This window comes from Pimephales promelas, chromosome 11, assembly GCF_988280905.1.
Source record: "Pimephales promelas chromosome 11, fPimPro1.hap1.1, whole genome shotgun sequence".
Lineage (NCBI taxonomy): Eukaryota > Metazoa > Chordata > Actinopteri > Cypriniformes > Leuciscidae > Pimephales > Pimephales promelas.
The window spans coordinates 16660363-16673361 of NC_142779.1; the positions used below are offsets into that span (position 1 = coordinate 16660363).

Sequence of the window (12999 nt, forward strand, 5' to 3'; positions counted from 1 at the left end):
CATAATTTTGGCTCCCGGTCTCTTTTCTCTGAAAACTAAAATGAACACGCTTCTTCATCTTGGTCTTTTTCGTCGTATCTCCATTTATTAAAATCAGCCAAGTTGCGCTCCAACCGTGTTATAAATTTGAGACAGGTCCGACAAATACGAGCAGATTTGTTGGCTTTATTGTCAAGAACTAATCGTAAACGGAGAACTTATATACATTCACATTTTCTATGTCGTTCAAAAATGTTTTTCGAGTTTGTAAGTACTCCGCGAATCCTTTTTTTTCAACACCTGCAAAGGTCTTTAACACTTATTTTTCTTTTAAATACTTTTTCCAGAGTGCGTGGAGTTCACTTCTGTTGACAACTATCACTTGACTATCACTTACTGCGTTGCTCTGATTGGTTTTAGGTCTATCCAATTGAGTGCAGAGTTTTTTTTCCTGGTTCGATTAAGACACACCTCATAATCAAAGCCTTAAGGAACATTATCAGACTCACATTCTGAATAGAGTAACCCCCCATACACACACATGAAACAGATGTGATTAAAAGAGAGAATGACAATTCATGTGTGAATCGATTTATTTCCCCATCCCTATTTCAGACCCACCTTAACTCTCTACAGTATTGTATGTTCAGAACAGTATGATATGATCTCAGCAAAGCTGAAAGAGTGCTTTTAGCTATTATACTCAATCAAAGGTCATTTGGTTGTTGTAGAGAAAAATCAGACGCAATGACAGACATCTTGCTGAATGTCATTGCAGTCTGTAGACGAAATCGATGGATGGAGAGAAGGGAAGGGTTGTACTGGCAGGGAAAATATAGGAGCTTAGTCATAGTCTTGGAACCCAGGATTACTGTTGACGTCTAAGGAAAGCCTTGACCTCCGAAGGGATTCCCCAAATCATTGATGTGTTCCACCCTGAAAACAAAACTTTTTCCACTAAAAGTAAACACGAGGGCTAAGCTGAATTTTCAGCAGCCATTGCTCCAGTCTTTCAGAAATTATTCCAAGATAATTTAGTGCTCAAGAAACTTTTCTTATTATCATAGTTGAAACATTTTCAGAACTTTTTTTTTTTAGGATTTAACAGAAAGTTCAAAAGAACAGCATTCATTTGAAATGTTCTTTACTGTCACTTATGTTCAGTTTAATACATCCTTATAATAAAAGTATTATTATTAATGCATGATACTGAGTACTGTTTACAATTAGAGTAGTTGCTAAAATTGTAACTAGTGTCCTCCAGATCCCCCAAGATGGATTATGGCATTATCCGCCATGCCTTTCCTTCAGATCATTGTACTTCTTGTTTTTGGTGATAAAGGAAACGCCAGATGTTTGTAGGAGGTTTCAGTGACTCCTGCTCTGATGTTGGCAGGTACACTCCATCATGAATTGGCTGCCAGCCTTTGATGTTATGATGCCTGGGCAGAAAGCACTTGCATGCGGACACTAATTGGACGATTGGCACTAAAGAACTTCGCACACAGATACTCCGTATTCCATTAGTCAGAGTGGGTGCGAGTTTGATTATGCTTAGCGTAGGCATGATGACCTAATAGAAAATATTTGCCTGGCTCTAATTTTAATTTAGTCAGTCTGCAATTAAACGTACTGCAAAATGATTCCCAGTGCAGCTGTAAATGTCTGATTGTCAAAGATATGGGAAATGAGTTGTTTGTTTGTCCACACCGCATATATTTGTTAAAATCCTTGACCTAGGGACCTATTTTATCAAATGCAATACTGACTTTGTTTTGGGGCGGTAAATCTTAAATGTCTGCTTTATTTTAATCCTTCAATTGAAGTGAGGTATCAGAGCGTAGGCCCTCCAACTTTAGGTGAGATCCGACACTTGAAGGAGTGAAGTGTTTTCGCTGGGAAGTGCATGAATGATTGATAGCAGGAGCAGAGCTGTTTAAAATCGTCTTGCTCCCTGCTAATCAATAATTCAAAGCACTTTCTGTATTTTGGTGGCACATTAAATATCAGTCACCGGCTTGAATTCTCAATTTGATTTATGTCTGTCAAATACATTAGTGGTTTGTCATGATTCTCTTCATTTAAATGAGTTGATTTTGCCCATGCTGGGAGTGAACTAACTGTTCTTCGTTTTCTCATTACTAGTGTTTCATGTTACAAGAGTAAAGTGTTGATTAATAATTAGGCAGCTGTTAAAAGAAATATCTGTTGGGAACTAGACACACGATCACATTCTTTGGTTAAAGTCGACCATTTGATGTCTGAAAGACAAGTAATGTAGACTATGGAAAGGGAGAATGTACAATAGGGCTGCACGATATTGGGAAAAAAACCCCAATCTGATCTCACGGCAATTTGTACGAATTTTAATTAGCCACATTTTACTCACTTGTATGCGAATTCGTAATTGGTAGAGAGATAGCGTTGGAAAATCCTGAGGTGATTTGTTTTTCTACTATACATATATTGTGATATGTAAACAAATCCACTAGTTTACTGGAATAGCTCTATTTGGAAAGAATGAATCATTCTAGAATAATTGGGGTGATTTTGTTGTGATCTGCATAGAAACTAATAAACATTACAAGCTTAGAGATATACAATAGAACAAAGATACAAATTAAATAAGCAGTGCTTTTGTTTTTCAGGTAACTAACAGTATTCAGGTGCAGAAATGGAATAATCAAATGTAAAACAACACTGCACATAAATGTCTTCACTGTATAAATCAAATATAATCAATCTTTGTTAAACTCACAAATTGACTCAAATTGAAAATAACGCAATTTTGTGTTCACGTCTGTGCGTGTACAGAAAACGGCACAAGATTTCCAGATTGAGTTCTCCTTTGTTTCGCGTCTTCTTGTGCTAGAACAACGCATTCTCATCCCAAGGCATCATATACGACACTTTTGCCAAAGCGTAGACATCCAACACACATGGCACCCTTTAGCGTCAAATGAGGCGCTAGGTAGGTTTAGGTATGGGGTAGGGTTAGACCACTAGGAGTTGCCTTTTGCCCCATATATATCTGCGTCTCATATTGACGCTGAAGGGTGCCATGTGCGTTGGATGTCTACGCTTTGGCAAAAGCGGCGTATATGACGCCTTGTGAAGAGAACAGGCTCGCTAGAATGGTCTCTTGAATGTTTAAACTGACAGGATCTAAAACTGTTTTCACTCTATAAACTTTGCAATCAATCTGAGAATCTTGTGCGTTTGGAACCGTGTCTTCTATATTCCCTATACTTGACATCACACATCCTGATGATGTAACTATCGCGACATCGATGCTAAAATGATATATATTTAGTGTTCAATGTGCATATGATACTGCTTGATGTACAATCAGCCAGTTGGTATGACAGGGTGATCTGATCTCACGTGAAACTAGTTGGTTTTGCAATTACAACCATGATTCGAATTATGATATATATTTAAGGTAAAATTAGTTTATTATGTGAGGCCAAAGAGTACATGGAGAGAAGCAAACTAGTACAGGAATGTAATAAGGGCTAATGGTCAGAGTACAGAGTAGCGTGGTCCTTTTTGTAGAAAAAAAAAATCAATGTGAATGCCGTGATTGTCTAATCAGATTCAAGCATTTCCGAGAGCATGTAATCATTGTTTGAAATGTTCTCATTGTATGACTAAGCACACATGATTTACTGTAGGGCACTATCAGCCTGTGTTCAACATGCCTTCATTTTCATGAGGCGCTAGAATGACGGTTTGACCTTTACTTCAGCAGAGGTTGAGGAGCTGGTTGTGGCGCATGCTGATGTTTCCATTTGTTTGCTTTCATATCCACGTGGAGCTACTAGGATCTCCTGCAAGACCAAGAGGGCTTTTAAAATTTCAAAGATAAATCACTCTCCGCTATCGTGTAAGTGCTTTCTGCACCGCTCGGATCCCTGGTGTTAAAAGTCGGAGTCGTCTTTGCTCTCATCCATTCGCAGAGACGCGCGGCGTCCGGTCCATTTGCATTACCTGGGAAACACAAAAGGATTTGAAGGAGGAAATTGCCTCTTGTAAACACAATGGCCTTTCCTGTGAGTTCTCATGATAATGTCCTGAGTGGCCTTGGGGCGGAGTCTTGAACATTCCGCAGAAGAGCGCAGTGAGGTCTGCTTCTGCTTGGCCTTTAGCATGAAATGGCAGTGAGACTTGCGCCCTGGATATTGAGCCGCAGTGAGCGTGGTGACTGGCTGATGTATACTAACAAGCTTGAATTTCACGTCTAAGCTGTCTGGATGCGCAGTGCCATGCGTGTCTGTCAGTGACTGTAGCACGGACGCTGATTTCCATTGCCTTAGGGACCTCCACATTGGCTTTAAGAGAGGGAATGGTAAGCAGAAGAAGCATCCTACCTCGTCCATGCTGTAACCTTGTTTAAACACCATGATTGAACATCCCACTTGAGTTGTCTAGTGCTCCTGTTAAAGGCATGGTTCACCCAGTAAGAGCATTCTACTCACTATAATATGGCTTGGATAACTTTTTTTGTGCCATGCAATTTAATGGGAGATGTTTTTTTCTAGATAATATTGAAAAACCCATATGTGTAGTTTCTGCACCAAAAGTGGCATCAAACAGAATTACAATTGGTTTTAGTGGGTGGTATTTATGACGAACCAACACTTGCCCAACCAATGTCGCTTTGGTTAATCATTGAGTCAAACTTGAGTTTGAAACTTGTTTGCAAAATGTTTGTTGCTTATTTTTTTTTATTTGTAAAATAGACTATTATTGGAATAAACCCCCCCCCCCACTATATTCAGTGTTTGTGTTGTAACGGTAACACTATGTATGCGTGTTGTTTGACAAATATGTCTTATAGATTATGTTGGGCCTGTTGTTGAGGGGTTGAACTAGCTTTTGGCAAGTAGGAGGAGGAGAGGGACAATTTACATCAGTTGACATTAGCGTCCATGGCTGATTTTGTTATCGCCTGTTCCTCATCAGCTCAGCTTGTCAGTTTGCTGAAATATAGTCGCACTCTTATGTCAACAGCTAATATTTACATAATCCCTTTCCTCCCGCTTTAGTAACATGCGCATCTGAATGGCCAGTGTTTAGATTAGAAGATGGCGATTCATTTTTAACTCCAGAGGCACATCGTTAAAGTCCTGAAATGGGATGTTTGGCCTTTTGAGAAGAGCTCATGTAGCCTGCTAATGAAGTCTGCGAAGTGTGCATATGTAAAACATGACAAAATGAAAATTTAATTTGTGTGCAAAGTGCAAACCCACTTTGTGTTTAGCATGGTGTCAACAGTGTAACTGCAGGGCTTTTATATGGTCTTATTCTCCAGACTGCTTGGATAGGTGAGGGTTTTGTATGTTAACTTCCTCTGGTTGTGCTTGAGGTTTCTGTGACATGCAGCAAATGCAGCATGGTTATGCTCTCTGTGCTGTGATTCAATCATCTGTGATGCTTCCTATGGGTCATGATTGCATAAGGTCAGTTGAATCATATAGCCTGTAGTCTGCATGCTGCTCAGTATGTCAAGGAGTTGCATCTGGCAGCAGCGAAGTTTATTAGGTTTTTTTTTTTTTTTGAATTGGTAATGCAGCCCTGCGTCATTGACATTCTGAGTCTCCTGGCGCAGTTGCTCACGGAGCACATTGTGTTTTGCCTGATAAACAACCTCACAAATCGAACCACTGCAGAAGTAATTCAGTGGAGCCTGTAAAAACAGACAAGAGGAAGTGCATTAATGCACTTGTGTGACCAAATAATGAAACAGTCTAAATACCTGTACAGAAATAGACAGCTGACTTTAATAAGACTGATTGATTGTATGTGTGTATATATGCTGCTGTTTCAAAAGTTTGGCATCGCTAAGATTTTTTATGTTTTTAATAGAAGTCTCTTATGCTCACCAAGGCTGCATTTATTTGATAAAAATACAAAAAAACACTACAAAAAATATTATGACAATTTAAAATAACCGATTTCTATTTGAATATATTTTAAAATATAATTTATTCATGTAATGCAAGCTGAATTTTCAGCATCATTACTCCAGAAATCATTCTAATATGCTAATTTGATGCAAAAAAAAAAAAATCATTGTCAATGTTGAAAACAGTTGTGGACAATTGTTATTACGGATTCTTTGCATAGAAAGTTCTGTTTCTTTTATTTGAAATATTTTTTTTTTTTACATTATAAATGTGTTTACTGTAACTTTTGACCAATTTAATGCATCATTGCTGAATACAAGTATTGCTTTATTTTATATATATATATATATATATATATATATGGAAAGCTGAAAAGTTACACAAACATCTTTATAATGAATCAATTTGAATCGTAAATTTCAATGTATGCATTTAAAACTGATGTAATGATTTGATTGGATTATCTTTAAAAATGTTTGCAACTTGGACATTTCTTAATCATTTTTTGAAAACTTTTTTTGCAGTATTTTACTGCATTAACATTTTGAATCTTATTGACTGATGGCTGTTTTATTGCTAAAACAATAAAATAATGAGAGTTTTTGATCCCTCAACCCTAACATGTACTGTTCACGGAAAAAAAGAGATGACTAGGACACACACTCGCACTCAGTAAAGCTCTTGAAAAAGCAGGAACAGAAACCAGCCTGAAAGGACTGCATCACGGTGGCTATTAAAAGGAGTGGTGGTTGCTCCTGATAAGCTCAGTTTGCTTATTGCACAGCACAAGTATTGGGGGCAGAGGATTATTGCCACTTGTGTATATTTCTGCTGATGGTTTTTTTTTTTTCAATCCCACTTCAGTCAGATATTAGAAAAACCTGTCTGATGCAGAAGTGGAGGGTGTTTACTCTCACCTGAATATAAAGTGAGAACACATAAACCTGCAAACTTCTTTCTCACATATATTCACACACACTGTTGCTTAAAGCAGCTGCACACTTGAAATGTTACGTGACATTGAAAAAACCGCCCAGATAATATTCTTGCGCCTCACGAAAAGCCATAGAAGCCACACCCTTGCTCCTCCTTGCTTTCAGCCATCTCCCCACATTGTGTCAGTGACTCTGACGTTATTTACATAAATGATAAACACGGCGGATGGCTGGATTGGCAGTGTAATCCACTTGCAGTGTCATTAGGGAGGAAAAGAGAGAAAGGCTATTACGGCTCTTGCTTCATCAGTGCGTCTCTCTTAGGCCATTTATGGAGGTAATGGAAACCTCTCTCATTAAGGTGCCGCTCACTGTGGCGCTGAGAAACATCTCCACTCGGTAATTGATCTTGTTGGTCTTTAGTGCTGGAAAGTGGCCCTGAAGCACCGCCCGCTTGCTGCATTCATTTTTCAGCGGTCAGAGCCGCCCTGCCCGCCCGCTCTCGTCCAGTCACCTTCACTTCCGCTGCTGAGCACCTGCTTGTGGTCTGCACCTTGTGCTCTTTGTGTGTCTCTTAGGGAGAAACACAGCCGTGTTTGTATTGAAGGAATGGTTTTGTCATTATTTACTTGCCCTCGTGTGTGACACGAAAAGGTAAATGTTCAAGAAAATTAAGAAAAGGTCATTATTCACAGAACATTTTACCCTCCAGTGAGCCGTTAATTGCTGCGACTGAATCAAGTTCAAACAAAAAACGGATCATCGAATGAATCATTTTTTGAACTGCTTCTTTTCAGTAAACCGGTTGATCTGGTTCACAGATTGGACTGATTCATTTATGAATCAGAGTTCAACTCACTAGTTCTTGAGTTCTTGTTTTTGAGAACAAATCAGAATTTTGGACTGTGCCGTACACAAAGCTTTTTTGTGTGGCTTTTCTTTATTTTGGAGCATATCATGCTTGGCAAGTTTGAACTGCTATTGTATGGAAAAGACCATAGATTCTTAAAAATCTTATTTTGTCTCAAAGAAGAAAGTATGTTATGAGATAAGTTGTCACGTCTCTGGAGATTATCACGTGAAACGAAACCATACCCAATCAGAAAGCGAGCTGACAAGACTCATCTCCAGCTTGCGCCGTAACATGTAAAGTCAATGTTCATCTTCGACTTTATCTAAAAAGCAGTCCATACAGTAAACGCCATTTCTTCTTGACAGCCATGTTTGTTTACGTTTCAGTCACGTTTGATGCAGCGAGATGTTTTGTGAGATTTGCTGTGTTCACAGGCGGGATTCTGTTGTTTGTGAATGAAATCTGTTAGTGTGTGGTGTGCTTTCTAGATCACGCCGCAGCACTCCACACACTAGAGGAACAAACAGTTGGGTCTTGAAAATCTTTTAGTGTGGCCACATTTTAATTTATTTATACATACAGCATTCTCTCAATGTTTTATCCAGCTTTTATTAATATGATATTCTATTATCGATCTACCACACTGCATTGTGCAATACGTGTCTCATACCAGCCATCCAGCGAACTCACAGAGTACCGTTAACATAACTTTCACACACTCAAATGCATTTTTAGCATTATTGTTTGATTAAAGCTACTCTGTGTGATTTTTACCCCCATGTAGTGCTGAAAAGGTATATGACCATCCAGTGAATATTAGTTTCTGTTCCTCTCAATTCCGATTTCGTTTTAACTCCTTCGGTGGCCAGTGTAGTTCAAGATTAACATGGCTTCCAGTTTGACCTCGTCCATGAGTGTTAACTCAAATGTAAACGTGAAAGGCGAAGCTTGAATTAACGGGTATGTCCCTCTTTGGCTAATGAACTTTCAAGATGGAGGGGCAACATGGGGACCGACATTAGAACCCCTTACCCGTATGTATTTTCAATGGCATATTATACACTCACGAAAATACTTTATTACTTGAACGAAGTAAATATACATTAATGAGCACATATTTTTTTGAAAGAACTAAGTGTTTTTAGCTTAGAATAAACTAAGAGTTACACAGTGTAGCTTTAAGTAAACCAGCAGTGCATTACACCACAATTTTAGATATAAGTTATAACTTATTAATAACTTATTAAAATAAAAAAAGGACTGGCAGTGATTTTAGAAAAGCAACGTAAAACGTCCCATGCTCTCAGCTGCGCCCTGCTTCATACCACAGTAACATTAAAAAAAAAACTTTAATACTGTAGGTCACACATGAATAGGTCCCATCGGATTGCTTTCCCTCTCGGCTGTGGAGGTGAAGACGACAACTCGTATGATTTCACGCTCATTCACGGCATCATCAAGCTCAGCGTTTATTATTTTGAATAAGCGACCTCTAGCGGTGAAACTTACATACTGTGCTTTTAACCTTCTTGAAGTAAGAAGGATTTGGATTTTCTGTTGAAACAAATGATCACATTTTGTTGAGAAAACATTGATAATACTGTCTTCAGTTGCATCTTTGTATTGTAAATAAGTGTACGTGCACAATGAGAAGTGTTATACAGAAGTGCTTTATTGAGTTGTCTATGTTTCCATATAAGTGTGCTCTTTATTATCTCTGGCTTGTCTCAGTGGGTGATGTGTTTATGTATAAGTGTCTGCAGCTGTTTTGGTGTGTGTGTCAGGCTCTTGGGGGCCACTGGGAGTTGTGACATGTGTGGTGTAATAATAGATGAGTTTTTGTGATCCAAACAGCCTGCTCTGCTCTGTGACTCACTGTAGCTGGGCCTGAGGTCTGGACTTGCATCATCACTGGGATCCGCTGTGCTGTCAAGAGCACACAAGGGATTCGTCTCTGTCCGTCAACCAGGAAAATAGAGCATTTCATTTTTTGTTTTGTTTAAAAGCAGTCCTTGCACAACTAGCAAAATATCCTAACTGGATTTGTTAGTAGTCTGACAGTAATCCATCTGATTTTTCAAAGTAGTGTCTTTCTAGTAACAAACTTCTTTTCGTTACATTGGAAAGTCTGGTTTGTTCTAGTGAATCGGTTCACCTGAAACAATCTCATATGCAGCTGGAAAAAGTCTGATTCATTCTAGTGAATAATTTGGCTCTAAACATGCTCTCGCTTACGTAGTGTTTTGAAAGGCTGATTCATTCCAGTGAACTGATTCATTTGGATGTAAATTAATTTGCATGTATAACTAGGTATAAGATAAAAATATTGGTTGGTGTCGTCTTGGTTCTATTCATCAGTTGTTGATTGGAGGATGGAGGCATATTGGCTTAAAGGAGAACTCCGGTCAATTTTAACATTGAGCTATTTTTTTTGTACATTTGGAGTGCTGTCAGTACAGACAAAAACGACAAAAATCGGTGTTTCCTACACCGTGTTATCGTCTTTTTAAAATTCGTACCCTGTTGACTTCAATAGGGCAACATCCTTGATTTGTCTTTACGAGTGCACAGCCATGCGAGTGGTGTTATTAAGAGTGACCACGGTCAATCTGACTGCAGTAGATGTGAAAGATATGAATAAAAATGATGTCAATTAAGCCAGCTCACAAGTATTTACTTCCTGTTTTCGGTCGAAGTCCACAGTAGTCGATTGTCGATCTCACGCGCGCGATCATTAGTAAATATCATCTCAAACCTCCTCCATGTGTTCAACATCTGATTCAGATGAGCTATCCATTTGAGCTGATATTCTCAGAACACCACACAGTGGTAGGTTTGAGTATATTCACCAATGATCGCGCGCGTGAGATCGACAATCGACTACTGTGGGCTTTGACGAAAACAGGAAGCAAATAGAGGTATGTGAGCTGGCTTAATTAACATAATTTTTTTTACATCTTTCACATATACTGCAGTCAGATTGACCGTGGTCACTCTTAATAACACCACTCATATGGCTGTGCACTCGTAATGACCAATCAAGGATGTTAAGAGGCTAAAAGCAGGTTTAGAAACTTTTAAGTCCCATTGAAGTCAACAGGGTGCAAATTTTAAAAAGACGATAACATGGAGTAGGTCACACCGATTTTTGTGTTTTTTGAAATGTGGACTAGCACTGTAGCACACAAAATCGAGTTGTCATTTTGGTGGTGTTAGTGAGCATTTTTTGCTGATTGTTAAAATAAGCTTAATTGTAAATGTTTTAGTGTTTTATAGAACATTTACATTTTTTCTAGTGGTCTGTTCTTCCCCTGTGGCAGCATGCTTCCATTTAGACCCTGGAATGAATTGTATTTACTGTTTGAAGGAAGGGATGTTATTGTTCATCTCAGACAAGCAGCGGTTGGGTTTGAACACACTCAGTCAGACCACTGTAATGTGTCTGACCTTTTGTTCCCATTGACGGATGAGGTATTGGCTCAAAGGAAAATGAGATATTTCCAGCGTTCCCTTTGACAGGCATACAAATGAACGAATCAAACAGCGTGATTCCACTTAGACGGATCAGTATTCTGGCATTGTGAGCAAGAGATCATCAAGCTTCATGGAGAATATGAGAATTCAGCTTTAAAGGTTTCTTGGGAGAATTTGTTTTTTCACTTTTTTTGTTCCTCTCCGTGTGAGTGTAGGGTGAACTATTGCTTTAGTTATTCCATACAATAGCTCAATGTGCTTTATGTCTTTATATTGTCAGTTTAGGGGCTGCTGCTATCATCACTCACTCTGCCCTTGATTAGACCTCCGACATCCCCCTTGAGTGTTATCCATAAAGACTCGCACGTGAATGAGCACATAGCCCTAGGATGTGTCCGAATTCTACATTTTAGAGTATGTTCTGAATTGGCTGCACGTTTTCAAGTTTTTCATTAACCGTTAACCGAGGCCCTTAGCGGTTAATACTCGGTTAACCATAGTGTGCGTGCCGCAACCTCGATATACAGAGTTAATTTTTAACACCTTTAATAACTGGTTGGACCCCATTTGAAACTAAATTAATTTATAGAAATAAAACGCAGTGGTAAGTACAGAGCAGTTAAAGGCGCGTTTCCATCACCCTTCAAACTGAAATTGCCAAATGAAAATACGCACATTGGAAACACGTCCATTTCGCAAAAACTCCGCAATTCGAAAAACGTATATTTCACAAAACTGCAATGCGACATTTTGTGTGTTTTGGGTCCGTGTTCCAAATAATAATAATCATCATCATTATTGTAACATTTTATTAGGCTGCATATGTAGAAGACGCCTTTATCCAAAAAAGGAACAAAGCACAAATAAACACAATATGATGCATATCCAGTGTGTGTGCGCGCCTGCGCGGAGTGTGGAGCGCGCACTGATGGCTGCAAGACGCCAATGCAAACACTTGCAGTTTCCTTTCAGTGGAAACAACTTAAAATACTCTTTCATTTCTGGTCATACAGAAAATAATAATACATCATTTGCAAATACATTTATTTGCGTAAACTCACAATAAAAAGAAAACGTTGTGCTTTTGTAAAATATATTAAACAATCAGGCGCGGTTCTTGATCTCCGTGAAGTGGAGCGCGAGAACTGAAACAGCCACCGCATTCGAATTTGTTCGTTTTAAATTGGACATTTTCTTTAGTCTACAGAGGTTATATCCTTTGTAGACTAAAGCTTTACATGTCCAATTTAAAATGAACAAATTCGAATTGAAAGCTAATATTATCTCCTGACTGTGTAATTATGTAGCTAATTATGTATTTCTCTCTAAATGTGCATCCGGAGATGGAGATATGTTTTTAGCCGAAAATGATTTAGAAAACAATAGTTTATTAATAAACAATTAATGCCTTGTTATTTTATATTATTTTATTATCAGACACATTTATTATAGCCTATAAATCACCTATAAATCCCCTTTCTGTAGGCTGTGGTTATACGGCTCTTCTCATTCAGCACTGCGGGGAAAATATCATTTCCAGGTTCTAATTAAATAATAAAATCTATTTTTTCCCCTTATTAATTTGCCAAATATTTTAATGTTTAAAGGGGCAAAAAATCAAACAAATATCTGAAAATTCGTCTATATATAGCCTATACTTTTGTGCAGCATTTGGCATAGGCCTAAAGTTCAAATGAAAATTTTGGTGTTCAACTTTGCGTATAAAAAATACAACAACCGTTAATTTTTCGTTGTACAATTAGGGATTAAATAAGGGGAAACAAATGAACACAAAAGTACACTGACCGTTTGGACATAATACCAGGCAGAGTTCTTTTTTAAATTCATA

General features: G+C 38.3%; 1 protein-coding gene across 7 annotated transcripts in view; it reads left to right on the forward strand.

The window, feature by feature from the left end:
* The window catches only part of zmiz1a (zinc finger, MIZ-type containing 1a), a 194416-nt gene that overhangs the window by 71064 nt on the left and 110353 nt on the right, over nucleotides 1–12999 (forward strand). The gene's annotated exons all lie outside the window — the stretch shown is intronic.